The following is a 21815-nucleotide window of genomic DNA, read 5'->3' on the forward strand; positions in this document are numbered from 1 at the left end:
CTTAGAGTCACAAGTGTCACTCCTCTAATTGCTCACAAACACCAAGAGCAAGAGGATGAAGAATGAGAAGAGAGGAGAGACCCAAAAAACATGTAGAAACCCTAAGGAATTAGTTGGCCACGTTTTTGGTGCCCTATGGGTCCTTAAATAATGAGGCTATTAGGGTTATTTAACAAGGAAACCCTAATTTGACTGCTTAGGCCCTAAGCGACCCATGGACTCCCTCCTTAGAGGCCTTGGACAATTTTTAATGGGTTTCCCCATAGAATTCGTCCACTCCATCCTCTATGGAGTCCATTAGCCCAATATTCAACTATCACACAATTGACAGTTCTAGTCCCCTTTATTTAGTTAATGTCTTTTAGCCACAAAGTTAATTCTTATTAACTTTTGACTAATATTAATTAAAAAAATATGATTTCTCCTTTAATATATTATTCTCATTATATATTAATAAATCATAATTAATCCTCTCTCTCTCTCTCTCCATAATTCATCCTATCAAGTTGCTTTGGTGAAGACAACCCAAAACGACCATGCACCATCGGGTCAAGTACATACCAAAATAGTTATGGACTTAGACAGTAATCCAACAGTAATGGATGTTGATTTGAAAACCAATGTTTTGGAAATTTATGGTTTATGCAAATGGTTGTGATTAATTAAAAATGAAAATATTATTATGAAAATCGGGTCGTTACAGTGTACTCGACGAGTCGAAGCCTTGACTCGACGAGTAGGTCCGTCAGGAGGAAACCCTAATCTTTCGGGTTTGCACCATATTTAAGCATCGTATCAGGCCTCCACCCCAGCCTCCATCACTTCCACAACCCACTGTCAAAACCCTAATCAACCTTGTGTGTTATTGAGCTAGTTTCATGCTGTTTTGTGTGACTTGAAGCTAGGCGAAGGAAGGAGACCGTTGGTGATTCAAGAAGAAGTAGTAGATCCAGCGTTTGTGTTGTATTTTAGATCCTTTGTAGAGATAAAGCTTATACCTTAGCCTCTTTTCACTTAGATCATTCTTCTAGGGTAAGTAAGGACTTCAGATCTTGGCACTTTTGTACTATAAAGGCTCAAAGTTGCCACCTTTATTCAACCATTTCCCCATTACATGCATTAGGTCTTTATTTTTGCTTGGTTTTGGTGTTTTAGTTTCATAACACCATGCATGCACGTAAATTTAGCAACTTTACATGTTACGCTAACCTAGGCAGTCCAGAACTGTGAAGTGGAAGCATTAGAATCGATTATAATCAACTGTATGGTTTAGCATTTATGGGACGCGGCAAGTTGTTCATGTGACTCGGCGAGTCGAGTCGTGGTCCCCAAACCTTTTCTGCTTTCGAGGGAGCTCATTCAGTTAGGAAGTAATTCAGCAAGATGGACATAAGTAAGATTAGGAAGCGGAAGAACTTGGCATGTATGTGAAGGGACTCAATGAGTCGAAGGGTTTACTCGGTGAGTCGGTCAACCCAAAATTTTGACTTTGACCAGAGTGTTGACCTGGAATAGGGGCAAAATGGTCCTTTTTCCCTAAGATGAATTTTTAGTCTTCTGACCAAGTGTTATTGTATAGAGTTAGTCCGGAGTCGTGGGAGCAGATTGCAGAGATTCATTTTGAGAGGTGAGTTTTCCTCTAGTAGAATGGGTGAAAGGCACCAAGGCCGGCCCATATATGTTATGTGTATAACCAGTAGCTAAGTGTGGTCGGGGCCCGTATCTCCTCGTTAGTAGAGTGTGGGTGGGGCCCATATCTCATAACATTACTTGAGTATAGATATATATGATTGTTGATAGCTCTAGATGTACTTGTTGTCTATGTGATACATGTATGTATGTTAGTAGCTGAGTGTGGGTCGTGCCCGTATCTCCTAGTTGCATGTATATGTGTATGGTATGTGGTAGTTTGGAGAGAGTCACTAAGCTCCGTGCTTACAGTTTCAGTTTTTGGTTTCAGGTATTTCCAGTAACAAAGGGAAGAGCTCGGGATTACTGCATGGCACAAACCACAACTTTTAGGCTGGGATATTTACTCTGATAATCAATATGAGATTGTTACAATTAACAGTTGTTATGACATTTTTATATACATGGGTTATGATTTTTACATGATGATGATATTTATAGTTTCATTAAAGATTTAAAAACGAAATTTTGGGACTGTATATCTGGGATGTTTCAAGTTGGTATTAGAGCCTTGGTTTGAGGGATTCAGGTACACTTTCTGGTGTGTCTGAACTCAAACTAAGGAATTAGTATAAAATTTTCAAAAGCAAAACCATTTTTATAAGAGGATTTTTTAGAAAAGAAAAGAATTTTATAAGAAGTCAAAAGAAAAGAACTTTGAAAAGAGAAAGGGGTGTGGTGCATGCAATCAGCCGAGCTCAAGTAAGTACTCCCAAATTACCCATACAAGTTTATGTTATGATTATCATATTTACGAGAACAACATGCTATTTTAGGACTACGGATCTAGGGAGGATGCCTTATGTGCCTATTATATGTATATTAGCTTTAGGAACTGCATGCTGGTACAGATTAGTAGGTATGATAGCCTGATTAGTATATACTTGATTATGAGTACTCAATGCTTGAATGCTGCTTGCTTTGTGATTTTAGGAGTTCTAGCTATCTTTTGCTAACTAGTAAACGAATATGTTAAGTTACATATTGCAAGGACTAAATCATTTCATATGGTTAGGTCTAGCTCTATTTTCGTAGCTCTTGTTTGAGTCCAACTGTTGTAGGGTAGGATCTCTCATTAGAAGAATTATCTAGTTCTAGTGGTATGTAATAGTATTCGTGAGCTAGTTAGGGGAAAATAGCAGGGACTTGTTATGCAGCTCATGGAGGAGAGTGGGATGATGATTACCCTAGGGCAAGCCTAGGATGAGAGTAGTACATGAAGCATTAGTAGTAGAAGGGACTTGGTGAAGTTAAGGCAGCTCTTGAGGAAAGTACATATATGTGGAAGGTAGTGTGGGCCCGTACTACTGAAAGCAGAGAATCCATACTCGAGTCAAGGAAGGCTATGACAAATCCAGGGAACTTGTAGTCTATGTGATTCCTCGAGTTATGTTAGTATTCTGATGTTTGTTATGATGTGTTTTTCAGAATGGTGGTTTTACGCCCTAGACCAGCAGTTGGCAGTTAAGGTGAGGGATCAGGCTCAAGCTCTAGAGTTGAGTAGCTAGATGATCAGAGTAGGGTGTTCATCTGCTCAGAGATCAGGCACAATATTCTAGACCAGACTCCTGCGATCTTCAACACGATCAAGGAGCGCATTCTTGAGATTTTGGACGAGAGATTGAGTACCTTCCAGACTATGGTAGCGGCGATGATAGGGTCGTGCACGCTGACTTTCAGGGAGTTCAGAGCTTGTGGAGCTCCTGATTACCATGGGGTTCGGGACCCCATTACGAGTACTAGATGGTTGGCGGATGTTGCCAACTCATTCCGCACTAGCAGACGTCCCGAGGGGGACAAGGTTCGATTTGTATCTTGTCATCTGAAGGACATGGCACGTGAATGGTAGGAGGAGGTCGGACATGCCATTGATGATGATACAGCTCTTGATGCGATGACTTGGAGTGACTTTACGACCAGGTTCAGGTCCAAGTTTTCACCCGTGATAGAGGTGCAACACCTGGCCAGGGAGTTCAAGGATTTACAGCAGACTAGTGCGACAATGATGGAGATCACCACTAAGTTTAGGGAGAGGGTCCTTCACGTTCTGCAGTACATGGCAGACGAGGAGATGAAAAAGGCTCGGTATCATGAGATGCTGAGGAGTGACATTCGACAGTTTATGAGCTGATCCAACGGTAAAACGCTGGAGGATATGCTTGCCAGAGCTATAGAGAGAGAGAGAGAGAGAGAGAGAGAGATTGACCTAGAGATGGAAAGGAAGTGGAAACTAGACGCGACATCTGGTATGGAGGTTTCGGGCAAAAAGCCCAAGACAGATTCCCCAGGGAAGGGCCAGCAGGGTCGAGGCCGCTGCGGAAAATGCGTTAGGTCGCACGAGGGGATGTGTAGGGGGGTAGTTCGGGCTGCTTTAAGTGTGGTCGAACTGGGCATGTGATCAGGGACTGTATAGCCACCACCACCACCATTGCAGCACCTGATCTGATTAGCTTCCAGTGCAATCAGAGGGGTACAAGCTGTCCCAGTGTCCGAGCTTGGCAGCAGCAAGACACATGGCAGCACCCGTTCCTGCTACATTAAGGATTACCGATGGCCGTCAAGGCCATGCTAGGGCGCCAATGGCGAATAGTGGAGCCTTCTAGGTGATAGTAGAGGAGGCATGAGCAGCTCCTGATGTTGTTACGAGTATGTATCTTCCCCTTATCTCTTTATTTATGTTGATTATTGCTTATGATTGCGTGTTTTGTTATAGTATTGTTTCTTTGTGAATGGTATATCTGCTCTGGTATTGTTTGATTTGGGTGTCAACCGATCGTTTGTGTCGCTCGCGCTTAGCAATCGATTTGTAGGAGCTCCAAGAAAGCTGGATTCCAAACTCGATGGAGAGATAATAGATGACAGGGCCATCATGGTTGCTAGGGTTCACCGTGGATGTATTCTATAGTTATTTTACGAACAATTTTCAGTAGACCTGGTTCTGATTCCCCTACGTGGGAATAAGGTTATAATGGGTATGGATTGGTTGACCCCAATGGGGCAATGATTGATTGTGAGCAGCAACTAATGAGGATTCGCTCTCTTAGTGGGGGAGGATTAGTGATCCAGGGTGAGAGTCCACAACGCGGACCGGTTCTCTGTTCAGCAGAGAGGGCGAGGCGCCACCATCAGAGTGGTTGCGCAAGATACGTTTCCAATGTCATGGATACCCGAGATAAGGGTAAGGCGACAGTAGATGATCTACCGGTAGTGCTAGAGTACTCGGATGTGTTTCTGGAGGATTTACATGGGATACCTTTGGAGAGACAGGTTGAGTTTAGGATTGACCTGGTCCCTGGTGCGACTCCGATAACTAAAGCACCATATCGGTTGGCTCCTCCCGAGATGCAGGAGTTATCTACATAAGTGCAATAGCTGCTAAACAAGGGTTTTATCAGGCCGAGCAGTTCACCATGGGGATCCCCTATCGTATTTGTGAAGAAGAAGGACGAGTCACATCGCATGTGTATAGACTACCGGGAGCTGAACAAGGTAACGGTGAAGAACCGTTACCCACTCCCGAGGTTGGATGATTTGTTTGAACATATTAAGGGAGCATCTTGGTTCTCCAAGATTGATTTACGGTAAGGGTAACACCAGATGCAAGTCAGGGACGATGATGTGCAAAATACCGCTTTTAGGACTCACTATGGTCATTATGAGTATATGGTGATGCCGTTTGGGCTTACTAATGCTCCAGCCGCATTAATGGATCTCATGAACCATGTTTGCAAACCACTGTTGGATCAGTCTGTAATAGTCTTCATTGATGACATCTCTGTTTACTCTAAGACTCAGGAGTAGCATGGGGAGCAACTGAGGGAGGTGCTGGAGACACCGAGGAGGGAGAGACTTTTGGCGAAGTTTTCCAAGTGTGAGTTCTGGATGCGCGAGGTGCAGTTCCTTGGGTGTGTTGTCAACCAGAAGTTGTCTACATTGCTGCAATAGCTGCTAGACAAGGGAGAGACTTCGTAGTCTACTGTGATGCTTCAATCACAAGCATGGGAGCAGTATTGATGCAGCGGGGTCATGTGATTGCTTATGCCTCGAGACAGCTGAAGCCTCATGAGGCTAAATATCCAACACATGATTTAGAGCTGGGGGCAATGGTATTCACCCTCAAGATTTGGCGACACTACCTTTATAGGGTCCGTTGTAACATTTACACAAACCACAAGAGTTTGAGGTACCTCATGGATCAGCCAAATCTAAACATGAGGCAGCGTCGGTGGTTAGATTTGGTAAAGGATAACGAATGTAAGATCCTTTATCACTCGGGCAAGGCCAACGTAGTGGCCAACGCCCTGAGCCGCAAGGCGGTAGCAGTCTCAATCTGAGACATCTGTCTGTGGATGATAGTGATTACTCCATTGCTGGAGTAGATCTGAGAGGCACAGGTTGAGGGCCTGAAGGAGGAGCGCCGGAAGTGCGAACGGATTACAAGCCACGTGATATCCTTTAATTATGATAGTCGTGGGTTGTTGACCCTGCATGGGAGGGTCTGGCTACCATACTGGGGCGGAGTACGATAGATATTGATGGACGAGGCCCACAAGTCTAGGTTCTTTATCCATCCTGTAACAACGGAGATGTATATAGATCTTCGACCCGATTACTGGTGGCCCTCCATGAAGCGGGATGTAACCTGGTATGTATAGAGATGTCTGAACTGTAGGAAGGTCAAGATAGAGCACCAGACGCATCACAAAAAGATGGAGTGGTTATACACCCCCATGTGGAAATGGGAGGACATTACTATGGATTTTATCACTATGCTTCCCAGGATCGCGTGTGGGGTTGATTCGATTTGGGTCATCGTGAATCGGTTGACCAAGAGCACACACTTCATACTGATGCAGGAGAGCATCTTGACCGAGAAGTTGGCCGAGATTTATGTGTGAGAGGTGGTGGCACGTCATGGAGTGCTTGTGTCAGTGGTTTCAGACCGAGATGTCTGTTTTAGAACCAGATTTTGGAAGCGATTTCCCAATAAGATGGGTACTCGTCTCCATTTCAAAACTGCTTTCCAACCACATACGGATGGATAGAGCGAGAGGATGATTCAAACTCTCGAGGACATGCTTCGTGCATGTGTTTTGGATTTCGGTGGTAGTTGGGATACGTATCTTTCGTTAGCAGAATTTTCATATAACAACTGTTACCACGTCAATATAGACCGGCCTCCCTTAGAGATGATATATAAGAGGAAGTGTAGGACCCTAATATATGGGGTTAGGTCGGTTAGAGGTTTATGGGGAGTACGGAGGTAGTACTCAAGACCACAGAGCGGATCCAGCAGGTCTGAAGCACGCTTCAGACTGCTCAGAGTCGGCAGAAGAGCTACGCCGAAAAGTAGCTTTCAGACTTGGAATTTCGGATGGGCAACACGGTTCTCCTGAAGGTATCACCCTAGAAGGGTGTCGTATGGTTCTAGAAAGGGGAAAACTGGGCCCTAGGTATATCATCCCCTACAGAGTCATAGCCCAGGTGGGCAAGGTAGCGTTCACACTGGATATTGCCGCCGAGCTCAGCTAGATCTACAACACTTTCCATGTGTTCCCAGCTACGGAAGTGCTTAGTGGATGGAACAACGGTTGTACCTTTCGAGGATATCTGTAACATCCCGAAATATCAAGAGTGGAGTGGAAGGGCTAAAAGAGTAAATTGGGAAGGAGTGACTCGGCGAGTAGAGTCGCGATTTGGTCGCGTGTTAAGTAGCCGACTCGGCGAGTCAATGAGGTGGACTCGGCGAGTAGGCGCTGAGTGGAGAAAACCCTAATTATCGGGGTTGAGCCCTATATAAGGAACATTATGTTTTCCTACCAGCCTCTTTATCACCCCCTTGAGTCCCAGAAACCCTAAAATCATGGAGAAGCACCACTCTTGAGCAAATTAGAGCTTGGAGAGGTGATTATTGAAGAGATCTTAGAGAAAGAGAGGCTTGGAGCAAGGGGCTTTGCTTGGATTCAAGTTTCATTGAAGTTGGGACGTTCTTTTGAGGTAATATCTCGTTATTGAGCTGCTATTTCTTAGATGCATCATTTTGGGGATATTAGAGATCACATCTTTGGATGTATTGGAGTTTAGAGGTTAAATCTGAGGTTGCTACCTCAGATATGGAATGGAGAAGAGTTGTTATGCATCAAAGTCCCTGTGTTGAGTGTTGGATGAAGCTATCATGTCCCAAACCTTAGCCCTAATGTGCAAAATGCATAGATCTCTTTGGATTCACGTAAAGTTTGCCACTTTACGTGATGGATGAGTTGTAGGAGGCTAGATCTATGTTTTGGATCAATTGCATGGTCTGGAATGCTTCTGTATGGATTCAGACCGGTGGTACTCGGTGAGTCACATGGGTGTACTCGACGAGTTGCTTGAAGATGAGATGGAACTCGACGAGTTGGAAGAACAACTCGGCGAGTTGGATGAAGATGGCCTGGAACTCAGCGAGTTGTATGCACAACTCGGCGAGTAGGTTGAAGATAGCCTTAGACTCAGCGAGTATGTTCTTGGACTCGGCGTCTCTTGTCGAAGAGTCCCAATATTTTCAGGTCGAGTCGAGAATCGGTGAGTCTAGGGATGACTCGGTGAGTTATGTGCGAGTGGACTCAGAGTTGTTTAACTCGACGAGTCTCGGGGTGACTCGGCGAGTTAGGTCGCGGATTGAGGGAAGTTCTGAGTATGGGGACTCGACGAGTCATCGGGTTGACTCGGCGAGTAGAGTCAGTCAGGGGTTGACTTTGACCTTGTCTTTGACCAAGGGTTGACCAGTGGTTTCCAGGGGCATTTTGGTAATTATTGATTATTGTTTTGAGTTCAGTGCATTGGTGGTTGTCCGGTGGTGGAGATCGTATCAGTGATCAGAGCAGCTTGGATTATCTGTTTAGTCGGCAATTTCAAGGTGAGTTATCCTCACTATATCAATGGGGTTTAAGGCACCAAGGCCGACGCTTTATCGGATGGAAATCCGGGTAGTTGTCTGTTGTGATGATATTGCGGGATATGGGCCGGAAGGCATTATGTTGTGAGCAGGAAGGCATTATATGTTGTGGGCCGGAAGGCATTATATGTTGTGGGCCGGAAGGCATTGTGATGTGGACCAGAACGTCATGACCTGGAAAGGCGTATGTGCGTAATTAGTATGTTGGCTGAGTCGTAGGGTGATGTTATGTTAGTGATCGGCTAGACCGATATCTTGGTTAGGGTGACGATATGTTATGTGATCTGTTTGACCGATTTGCTGACTGTGAACTGTTATATGATTATATGTTATGTGCACACGGTTGCTTGGACTGGAGTGTGACCCGGTATGCATGGTTGTTCTATGTTCTGTTATGTTATGTATGATGTTATGTTATGGGTCGGAAGGCAATATGTTATGGGCCGGAAGGCAATATGTTATGGGCTGGAAGGCAATATGTTTTGGACCGGAAGGTCGTGGTCTGGAAGGGCGTATATGTGGTTGGTATTTTGGGGGTATCTCACTAAGCTTTCGGGATTACAGTTGTGGTTTTATGTTTTCAGGTTCTTCAGGAGATCGTGGCTAGGCGAAGGCGTGATCGTACTGTTCCTCATGATTTTATAGTGATGTGATTCTGGGAACACGTTAAATGTTTTGTATTGAAAACCTTTTTGTAAAGATTTTAATGAAATCAAGATGTTTTGAAAAATTTAAAATTGGTTGTATTTTTCGGTCGTTACAATATCTAGGTTGATGACAACTTGAATCACATTGAGAGACTGGTAGCGATTCTGTATAGCAAGATGAAGGAAATAAGGAACAAGAGGGTTAAGCTAGTGAAGGTGCAGTAGCAGCACCATAAGGGCTTGGAGTAGACTTGGGAGCCCGAGGAGGAGATGAGGGAGCACTACCCAGAGTTGTTTTTAGACACAATAGACTTCGAGCATAATGTCTAAGACAAGTGGGGCAGAACTTTACCGTCACATTCCTGGTACACATTTAATTTATTAAGTATTTGATTTGTAAGAGCTACTCGACGAGTTAGTAGCCCTAAATCGTTGAGTAGATGCTAGTTTGGATGCGAGATTTAAGTGGTCTACTCGACGAGTCGAAGCCTTGACTCGACGAGTAGGTCCGTTAGGAGGAAACCCTAATATTTAGGCTTTGCACACTATTTAAGCATCATATCACACCTCCACCCCAACCTCCATCACCTCCACAGCCCACTCTCGAAACCCTAATCAACCTTGTGTGTTATTGACTAGTTTCTTGTCATTTTATGTGACTTGAAGCTAGGAGAAGGAAGTAGACCCTTGGTGATTCAAGAAGAAGCAATAGATCCAAAGCTTGTATTTCATTTCAGGCCCTTCGGAGGTAAAAATCTTATACCTTGGCTTCTTTTCACTTAGATCTTCTTCTAGGGTTGCATGCTGTCATTTTTGGGCCATTTTCGAGTTGTGAGCTTTTTGGGAAGTAACGAATTCAGATCTGCGAACTTTGGAGGTCTAGAAGCTCAAAGTTGCCACCTTTATTCAGCCATGTCCACATTCCATGCATTAGTCTTCATGTTAGCTTGGTTTTGGTGTTTTAGCTTCATAACACCATGGATGCACGTAAAGTTAGCAACTTTACGTGTTATGCTAATCTAGGGAGTCCAGATCTGAGAATTGGAAGCATTAGAATTGATTATAATCGACTGTATGGTTTGGCATTTAAGGGGCTCGACGAGTTGTTCATGTGAGTCGGCGAGTTGAGTTGTGGTCCCCTAACATTTTCTGATTTCGAGTGAGCTCATTACATTAGGAAGTAACTCAGCAAGGTGGACGTAAGTAAGATTAGGAAGCTAAAGAACTCGACGAGTCTGTGAAGCGACTCGACGAGTTGAATCAGTTTATCATGGGTCTGACAACATAGAACTCGACGAGTCGAAGGCTGACTTGGAGAGACGGTCAACCCAGAATGTTGAATATGACTAGAGCGTTGACTTTGACTAGGGGTAAAATGGTCATTTTACCCTCAGATGAATTTTTAGTCTTATGACCAAGTGTTATTGTATAGAGTTAGCAGTCGGGAGTCATGGGAGCAGCTAGCATAGATTCCTCACGAATGAGACCAACATCCAATTTGGGAGGTGAGTTTTACTTTAGTAGAATGGGTAGAAGGTACCAAGGCTGGCCCGTATATGTTATTTGTATGACCAATAGCCATGTGTGGGCAAGGCCCGTTTCTCCTAGTTAGTAGAGTGTAGGTAGGGCCTGTATCTCATAGCATTATTTAAGTATGGATATATATATATGATTATTGATAGTTGTAGATGTACTTAATGTCTGTATGATACTTGTATGCATGTTAGTAGCTGAGTATGGGCGGGGCACGTATCTCATAGTAGCCGAGTGTGTGAAAGGCCCGCATCTCACATTAGTTGAGTGTGAGCAGAGCCCATTTCTCATAGTCAGTGGAGTGTGGGCAGGGCCCATATCTCCCAGTTAGCAGAGTGTGGGTGGGGGCCCGTATCTCCATGAGTGTGGGTGGGGCCCGTATCTCCTAGTTGCATGTATATGTGTATGGTATGCGGTAGTTTGGGCAGACTCACTAAGCTTCGTACTTATAGTTTCAGTTTTTGGTTTCAGGTATTTCTGGTAGCAAAGGGAAGAGCTCGGGATGACTGCATGGCACACACTACAACTTTTAGTCTGGGATATTTACTCTGATATTTGATATGAGATTGTTATGGTTGACAGTTGTTATGACATTTTGAGATACATGGGTTATGACTTTTACATGATGATGATATTTATGGTTTCATTAATGATTAATTTTAGACCGTATTTTTGGGATGTCTCAGTTAGATTATTATTAGCTCTTGTAGCTATACATAATCCTATGATTCACCAAACAGATGTGAAAAATGCATTCTTGAATGGTGACTTGGATGAGGATATATACATGAAACCACCTGAAGGTTTTTTGATGCCTAGAAATGAACAGAAAATGTGAAAGTTAAAGAAATCATTTTATTTTTTGAAACAAGCACCAAAAAAATGGCATCAAAAGTTTGATGATGTTGTCTTGTCTAATAGTTTTGCATTAAACCAAGCTGACAAGTGTATATATAGCAAATTTGATACTTCTAGCAAACGAGTCATGATTTGTTTATATGCGGATGATATGTTGATATTTGGTACTGATTTAGAAGAAGTTGATATAACCAAGAAATTCTAATCATCTAGTTTTGAAACGAAAGACATGGGTGAGGCTGAGTTAATTCTTGGAATAAGAATTGAACAAGGAAACAATGGGATTTCAATTTCTCAATCTCATTACGTTGAGAAGATATTGGAAAAGTTTAACTTTGAGACTTGGTCTCCTGTTAGCATTCCTATAGATCCTATTCTCAAGCTTCTACCTAATAAAGGATCTCTAGTGTCTCAGCTTGAATATGCTAGGGCTATTGGTTGTCTAATGTATGATATGATTAGTACTAGGCCTGATATAGCATATGTTGTGGGAAGGCTTAATAGATATACTAGTAATCCTAGTTCACATCATTGGCGAGCTGTAAGTAGAGTATTCAAGTACTTGAAAGGGACCATGAATTATGGTTTAACTTATAGTGGATATCCTTCTATTTTGGAAGGTTATTCAGATGCCAGCTGGATTAAAAACATAGAGGATCACTCCTCTACAAGTGGTTGGGTGTTTCTTCTTGGAAGATGTGCCATTTCTTGGGCATCTAAGAAACAAACTTGTATTACTAAATCAACCATGGCGTCTGAGTTTGTTACATTGTCTGCTTCTAGTAAAGAAGTTAAGTGGCTGGGGATTTTGATTTATGAAATTCCATTATGGCCCAAATCAATATCTACCATTTCTATCAGATGTGATAGTGTTGTAACCATGGCTATGTCTTATAGTCAAGTGTACAATGGAAACTCTAGAGATTTAGGTGTTTGACATAGCATGATTCGTGAGCTCCTCATGACTGGTGTGATATCTGCGGAGTTTGTAAGAACTTGGTTGAATTTAGTTGATCATCTAACCAAAGGGTTAGCAAGAGATCTTGTGCACAAGGCGGCTGTAGGGATGGGTTTAAAGTCCACTTAAAATCTTTTATATTGAGATACGCAATTCCCATCTAATGCAATATTAGATGTTGAATTCAATGGGGATAGGTTGATATTTAAAGATTGGAACATATTTTAAGATCATTCAAAGGTATGTGTTCAGTACTGCAAGTTAAGGAGGTTGAAATTTTATTTCTTAGTAGTTCTTTGAAAAATTGTATTTGAAGGTGCAAGAACAAAAGAACTATCTATATAAGCATGAAGTTTAGCTGCTTCAAGAAGTTTAGACTTGGATTTGATATGCTTATTGAAGGATGGGACACAAGCTAGTAAAATATAGTGTCAAGTTAGAACTTCAAGAATGAAATTTGTTGTGTATATTATCTTCATGTATTCACTTAGCATAGAAAGGGTTCAATCCTTAGTGAAACCCTGATATTCGAATATTTGGAATGAACAATATACTAATGCGAAATTCAATCGTTACGACACTTCATTTATGTATTAGTTTATTGTTGTTTTGATTTTATTTTAAGTAAATCAAGATTACACTTAAATGAGGGAGGTTTGTTGGTGATTTTATGTCACTAATATTATTTAAGTGTAACGGGGTTAATTTGTTGATCAATGTCACTTTGAAAATTATCGAACAATTAGTATGGTGTGGAGTGCACATTTGTTTGATTTTGTCATTGTTAAAAGTATACTGCTATTTAGGGGTGAAGCCTCTGAACTGACGGGGGTCCGGGGGCAGCGCCCCTGGGAGCGGGGTCCAAGTGGCGGCAGCCCCTGATAGGGTACAAGCGGTAGAGCCCCTAGCTGGGGTCGAGTTGCCAAGTCAGCGCATAAACTTTGTATATTAATTATGTTGCTATATAAAAAAATGTCTCAGAAATCCATATATTTTTTTATAAAAACACCCAGTTCCTGTAACTACCATATAGCAGTATTAGGACAAGAAGTTAGTTTCAGTTATATGATCAATTTCTGTAGCACCCGGTTCCTGCTACATATTTAAAGTAAAGTAATTTCATATTTTGCTCTAGAACTCGGTGAGTTGGAGGCTCAACTCGTCGAGTAGACTCGATTTTGTTCTGGGAGTTTAGTGACCTACTCGTCGAGTCGGGGGACCGACTCGACGAGTAGATCTGTCTGGATGAAACCCTATTATTTAGGGTTTGCAACCTATTTAAACAACTTACATTGTCCCAACCTAGCCTCCATCATCCCTCCCAACTTAGAGAAACCCTAATTCGAAACTCTAACCGTGTATGAGTGATCTTGAGTCATTTTTATGTGTTTGGTGGTGGTTTGAAGCTTGAAGAGGAACTAGAAGCTTGGGGATTCCAGGAGAAGCAAGAAGGTCCATAGGTTTTGCTTCATTATCAATTAATTCAAGGTAAAAAGCATCAACCTTGACCATCCAACTATTAGATGTCTAGTTAGGGCTCATTTCTACCCTTTTGTAAGCTTTGTAAAGACATATTCAGGATTCAGTGTGCATCAAGGAGTTACACTTCATAACTGGAACCATTGAGGTTTCCCATGGCATAAAGGTGTAAAATTTATGGCCATGGAAAGCCCATGCATCTTATAAACCTCTTTTCATGTCTTTTTGAGCCAAATACCCCATGTATGGACACCAAGTTTGTAACTTTACGTATAATATGGACCCTAGGAGGTCAGATCTATGGTTTGGATGCTTTGAGACCCACTAAGATCGACTGTAAAGTTTTGGACAAACAGGGACTCAATGATTCGTTCATGGGAGTCAGTAAGTTGGATCGTATTTCCCATCAAAACCTTTCTGCTAAGGGACCAGGTGTTAAGATAGAAGAGCACCCAGTTATCGGTGCTCATTAGGGACCTGGAAATCATGGAACTCGACGAGTGTAGGAACTAACTCAGCAAGTTCAAGGCAACGTCCCAACCCCGTGAAGACGGACTCCACGAGTTCAAGGAGAACTCAGCGAGTCATAAACTAGACACGTTCATTCGGATGAAGATAAAGCCGACGAGTTCAAGGATGAACTCAGCGAGTTGGTTGAAGAAGCTCCCAATGTTTTGGTTAAAGGAGATGTCGTCGAGCTCTTGCTAGACTCGGCAAGTAGATTCGCGATATAGCATTTTGTGGAAGTAGGGGAATCGACGAGTTGGTGGACCAACTCGGCGAGTCGAGTTAACCGGATGGTGACTTTGACCAAAGTTGACTTTGACCAGGGTTTTGACCTTGAAGGTGACTTGGACTTAAGTTTACCCTTGTAAGGGGTTAGGAGTATGAAATAGTAATCAAGAAAGGTTGTTGTGTAGGGATTGAGGAGTTGAGACGAGTTGATTTTCGTACCGAGGACAATGCAGACACTATACGGCATTGAGGTGAGTTACCTTCCAGTAGAAGTGGGTCTAAGGCACCAAGGTCGGCCAACTAGTAGCTGATTATATTTCTGATGATTGTCTTTGTGATAATTGTTTGCTTTGCTACTACCTGGTATGTTTATGTGCTAGCATGATATGTTATATGTGATAGGGGTAGTAGGAGTGGAGTAGCCCCTAAGTTTGGTTGTTAGGACCGAAGGGTAGGTCGGGCACCCAAAATATGTCTGACAATATGATTATGTTTTGATATATGTGGTAGTAGTTGTAGGGGTGAAATAGTCCCCGGAGTTCGGTTGTTACGACCGAAGGATAGGTCAACACCCTATAACTGTTTGACATGGGTAGGTCAGCACCCCAGAACTGCTTGACAGGGTAGGTCGGCACCCCAGAATGGCCAGACAGGGTAGGTCGGGCACTCCAAAATTCCCTGGCAGTATGTATGCTATGTGATTGTATGGTATGTGGTATGATGGGGGAACTCACTAAGCTTCTTGCTTACAATTTTTAGTTTTGTTTCAGGTACCTATTTAGCAAAAGGGAAAGAGCCAGCAAGGTAGCGGTACATCACATGCACACCAGATTTCCGCACTATGTGATTCATGGGATTGTACTACGATTTTATTACTATTTGATGATATGATTTCAGACAGGTTATGATGTTTTTTATGGATTGATATGATATCGGCAATGTTTTTGATAAACGATTTTATATGTTAGTAAATTAAAAATGAAATTTTTGGCCTTGAAAATTGGGATGTTACAAGTTGGTATCATAGCCATGGTTTGAGGGATTCAAACACAACTTCGGGGGTGTCTAGACTCAAACCGAGGGTTTGAAAGATGTTTCATAAGGAAAATGTTTTTCTAAAGTTAAAGTAAGAGGTTTTGAAAAAGAACAAGGTGTATGATGTGCGCGACCGGCCGATCTCAAGTATGTTTTCCCGAAGATACCCATACATGTTATGTCATATTATGATATGATTATGATACCTGGATGCTAGATTAGGACTAAGGATCTAGGAAGGATTCGTTTTATGCCTACTAAAATAGGGCTAAGGATCTAGGAAGATGCATGCTATGCCTTTTGTATATGCTTATTGAGCTGCTTGATAGCTTGGATTGGATATGATCGATTTAGGTTACTCAATGCCCAAATGTTGCTTGCTTTGTGCTGATAGGAGTTCTAGCTATCTTCAGTTAACTAGTAAACGAATACATTACATTACATGTTGCGAGGATTAAATAATTTCAGAAGATTAGGTCTAGCCCTATTTCGTAGCTCTCGTTTGAGACTAACTGTTGTAGGGTAGGACCCCTCATTCGAAGAATTATTTGGTCATAGTGATATGTAATGGTATTCGCTAGTTAGTTAGGTGAAGGTAGCAGGAACTTCTTATGCGACTGATGGCGGAGAGTGGGTTGGAGAGTTACCCTAGGATAAGCCTAGGATGAGATTAGCAAAGAGTACAGTAGTAAAAGAAAGGACTTGGTGAAGCCGAAGCAATCCTTGAGGAATGTATAGATAGATGTCGAAGGTAGTATGGGCCCATACTACTGAAAGTAGAGGATCCGTACTCGAGTCAAGGAGGGCTAAGATGGAACCAGGAAACATGGAGAGTGTGTAAGATCTCTCAAGATTATTTATGACCTTGACACTCATGTATTTTGTTTCAGAATGGTGATGCTTACGCGTCTCAGAGTAGGAGGATCAGGGTCAAGATCAGGATCTGGTTCTGGATCGGTTTCCAAGCCAGTAGATGAGAGGCTACGCGAGTTTATTGCGTCGGAGATCACGAAGGGTATCCTTGACGTGATCCTGGTTATCTTTGGGTCAATCAAGGAAGGGATCATAGAGCTGATGGAGGATTACCTCAAGGCGTTTAGGAGCTATGTGGCGTTCAGCCAGTCGGGATCGCACAAACATTCCTTTAAGGACTTTAGGGGAGTGGTGTGCCGGATTTCCATGGGGCGAAGGACCCTATAGTGGCCAGGGGATGGATTGTAGATATTGAGTTTGCACTATTGATGAGCTTCTACCCTGAGGGGTCGAAGGTTCGATATGCTATAAGTTGTTCGAGGAACATGGATAGAGATTGGTGGGATTTAGTTGGTGACTCTCTAGGAGCCTCGACTATTGAGGCTATGACTTGGTCAGACTTTCTAGCCCAGTTCAAGGCTGAGTTCAGGCAGCTGTGGAGCTTCAGCAACTGGCCAGAGAGTTTCTCGATATGAGGCAGCCGATTGAGACAGTGGCGGAAATTACCGCCAAGTTTCGTATGAGGGCATTGTTGGTGCCCCAGTATGTGGGGGACGAGGAGATGCGGAAAACCCACTATCATGATATATTGAGGGCTGATACCCGGGAGCATGCCAACGACTCAGCTTTCCCGATCGTAGATTCTATGATTGCTAGGGTGAAGGAGAGGGAGATTGATTTGGAGCATATCCGGAAGAGGAAGGCGGAGGAGGGACAAGTGAATGGGGCTTCGGGGAAGAAGCCCAAGGGATCTAGGCTGAAGGGCCAGTCGGGCTAGAGCCGTTGTAGGAAATGCGGCAGGCTGCATAAGCGGCAAGACAGGGCACTTCAGCACGAATTGTACCGCCCCTGCGCCCACTGTTAAGACATCAGGGTTGATGTGTTTCCACTACAACCAGCATGGCGACAAAAATCCAATTGCACGTAGTTGACAACAGCAGCAGCGCAAGTAGTGGCGCCAGCTCCAACGACCCTCGGATTACAAACTGCCGGCAAGGCAAGTCAGAGGCTCCAGTGGTGAGGAGCTGAGCCTTCCAGTTGACTACCATGGAGGCACGCGCTGCACCCGATGTGGTGACGGGTATGGTTTCTTCTCCCTAGATTTTATTATATGTTGTTAATGATATTGATGTGTCATGTTGTATGCTTTGTTTAGGATCGTTCCATGTAAATGGTATCCAAGTATAGGTGTTGTTCCATTCAGGTGCCACTCGATCATTTGTTTCTCTTGCACTTAGTAAGAGATTCCCTGAGTCTTCGGGCATGTTGGATTGCACTCTAGATGTCGAGATTGCAGACGACCAATCAGTATGAGCATCAGAGATTTTTAAAGATTGTGTTCTGAGGCTGTACGAGGAGCGCTACTTGGTAGACTTGGTTCCCATTCCGTTGCGTGGGAATAAGGTCATTAGAGGCATGGATTGGTTGAGCTCCAACGAGGCAGTGATCGACTGCGTGCAATAGTTTGTTCGGGTCAAGGCCCCTGGTGGGGGAGAGCTGGTGATTCAGGGCGAGAGGCCACAACATGGACCAGCTTTATGTTCAACAGTGAGAGCTAGACGCTACCTCCAGGAAGGTTGCGCAGGGTATTTTTCCTATGTTATGTGTAACATTCCAATTTTTGTCATTGGTTGTCCCTGGGGGCCGGAAGGGTAAAGCCATAAGAGCCCAAGGGCTAAGTTGTATTTTTTGGGACCGGGAGGGGTACGTTGCAGGCACATAAGGGTATGATGAGTGTACTAGGGGGCGCCCTAGCACGTTGGGCGTACACTTTTGTACGCTAGTCATACTCATAAAAGATGGAAACCCTAATAAGCCCATTGATTATCTGGACCCTACCGAAAGGTCACACTTTTCTTGGTAAAACGGGTCAAAGTTATGAAAATTGGAGAAATCATGGAGGAATCTCTAATTGTACCCTACTAGCCCCAAGAAACTCCGGATCTCAGATGCGTTCTATGGAACCTCCTAACGAATTACAACCTAAATCTTGGCCGCATCTACCAAAATACCCTCTTGGTTGATGATGTGCCCCAAAATTTAGCATAAAGGTCTCCCTTCTCAAGGTCTCCATCACCTGCCTCAGATGCTGCTCGTGCTACTCCTTGGTCTTAGAATAGACCAAAATATCATCAATGAAAAATGTCGCAGACCGATCCAGCATCGATCTATTGACCCGATTCATGAGATCCATGAATGCTGCTGGAGCATTGTAAGCCAAAATAGCATCACAGCGAACTCATAGTAACCATAATGAGTTACAAATGCCATCTTCGCTATGTCTTCATTCCTGATTCTCATCTAATGATACCCTGACCGAAGATCAATCTTTGAAAACTAAGTTGCAATCCGAAGCTGATCAAATAAATCATTAATCCTTAGATGTGGATAACGGCTCTTCACCGTTGTTGTGGTAAAAAATTACACAAGTATAAATCAAAAAAATTGAACAAGAGGTTGTGATGTTTGAATTGCGCAATAGATAAAGGTAAAGACAATGACATGAATCTTTCCAAGGAAAGCACTTGGTCCTTGCTAGGATCTCTGGCACAAAACCTTGAAAGGTGATAATAATCACATCCCTTGATGATTTTATTAATATAAAATGACGATTACAGTGAGTATTTTAGTAACAATAAGTGAAAAAGTTCGTAGAGTAAGCTAAGAGTAGGTAGAGTGTGTCGTGTGCGAGATACATGTGTCAATTTGTAGTTTAAACTAGCTAACAAGATGTCTGATATTATCTGGATCCTCTATGACCAGCTTTGTGAACGTCCTTTGAGTTGGTAGTCCGGGTCTTTAGCATAGTTTAGACAACTCTTGGTTGAGAAAAAGTCTTCTCTTAACTACTTCAGCACATGTGTTACTGAAGAACAAAATATAACCATTATAAATGTTAGTAAATAATAATAACGGTAATAGTCGGGATCCTGAGATAGTTGAAGATCCTGAATATCTGATGAGGTTTGAGGATCCTGAGTGCTTTGAGGATCTTGACCCTAACAATTGCCCCTAAGTTATTCCTAAAAATATAGGAGTTAATTTCGCGAATATTAAAGGGATAACATAAATTAAAAAGTTAGAAAAAAGAGAGAGAAAAGTAATTTTCAAAAATTAACCCTTAATGATTAGGTAATTTTGAAATCCAACGGATGGATAACGAGCCGTTTATGGTCAAATCAACCTCAAATCGTCAGTATAAATAGAGATGATCAGTTCCACAATTTTTTTTACTTATCTCGGTTTTCTTTGCTTTCTTTGTGCTACCGGTGATTTTGATCAAGGTAACATCCTCTCTGCATCATTTCCTTTCTACTAAATTTTTGATCATGGGTTAAAAGATGACTATTTTTCACAAGAAGATCCTAGGTCTTCCAGAGGACGATTTCATTGATCGAGGAGTCTTGTCTTATGACAACATGTGCTCCTTCGATGATGGTGATATCAAAGCATTGAAGGCTAGTGGTGCCTTCCCTCATGAAGAAGTCTTCAGGTCTTATAACCCTTTGATCCAACCAAACTTCATCTCCCCTTCTTGGTTGTGCTTTCCGGAGTATACCTTCTCTGTTTGAGGCCTAAAATTCCCTTTTCCCGAACTGGTCTCAAAGTTTTTCGAGATCATGAATCTTTCTTTCGTCTAACTAATGCCTATCATTTGTAGGATCCGTACATGGTTGAGCTTCTAAATCAGGCACAATATTTTGGCATGGGTCTTGCTGAATTGGCCCATGTCTATGATCTCTCAACTTTCGGAAATTCTCGCTACTTGTTCAAGGCCAAGAGTGGAAAGCTTCTTCTTCTGTTAAAAACAAAACACAATGATGGAGCTTGGAAGGGGAGATACTTCTTTTTCATGCATGACTCTATTCCAGGTGGAGATCTCTTACCCAAAAGATTGGGTTAAGAAGGGTAGCATTTCAATACTTTTCCTTGCGATACTAAAATCTTAATCTTATTTTGTTTTTTCTATTACAAGTTTCAATCTCGGGGAGCTCGTCGGTTCTTCTGAGGACACAAAGGACAGAACTGTTAATTTTCTTTCTCTCTTAGAGGCAGATAGATCTCTCCGACTTGATCAATCCAGTCTCCAAGAAATATCTTCCAACACAACTTCTATGGCTATAGGTATATCTTTCTTTCTTTTTGATTTGAATTGTTGTCTTAGGATCTTAGATCTCATCAGGATCCTTGTTTCATATGCAGGTTCTAGGAGTGTTCACCCTAGTGCTCGCTTCTCTTTGGATAACCTTGAGGATGACATGACCAGTGGCTTGGTCAGGATCAAGCAGGAGAAGCCCCCTACTCTGTCTCTAGGATCCCCAAAAGAGGAAGACTCATGAGGCCACAGATTCCATCCTAGAGAACCTCAGCATCGAGCATGCTCTTGGAAAGTTCACCTCATTTTCCCAGGTTGTAATTTTGCGGTGTATAAGAATTATTTATGTTAGTTTATCATACCAGTTTCTTTTTTGGCTGATGTTTTCATTTCTTTCACGTCTCCACTCATTTTCTCAGTTCACCAATGATTTCAAGATCTACGTTGAGAATGTTGAGTCTGCTCTAAAAGAGTAGGAGAAAATCTGGAGGACCACTCATGTTTCTGAGTTCATCAATGATCTCATGGCCCATGTTAAGGAAACAGAAGGCTGAGAAGGAGGAGGAGCATTCTGTGGAGCTTGAGGAGGTGATTTTCGATGCGAAGGAAAGTGTTGTGGTGGCTATCCTGGAGGCTAAGATTAAATTACCAGAGGATCTTGAGCATTCTAGATCCTTGAATGTAGTAGGATGGTGTGAGGCACTAGGCAAACTAACTGGGAAGCCTATCACCACTGCTGCTGATCCTGCAGCGCAACCAAAAGTGGAGGAGGGGAAGAAGGCCGATGATGACTAGGCTAAGGTCTAGGCCTTTTGATGGCTACAGTAACTCCTGGAGGGTTGTATTCCTTTTATTTTGAATACAATGTTTAATGTT

Source organism: Lactuca sativa, chromosome 8 (assembly GCF_002870075.4).
Source record: "Lactuca sativa cultivar Salinas chromosome 8, Lsat_Salinas_v11, whole genome shotgun sequence".
In the NCBI taxonomy this organism is placed as follows: domain Eukaryota; kingdom Viridiplantae; phylum Streptophyta; class Magnoliopsida; order Asterales; family Asteraceae; genus Lactuca; species Lactuca sativa.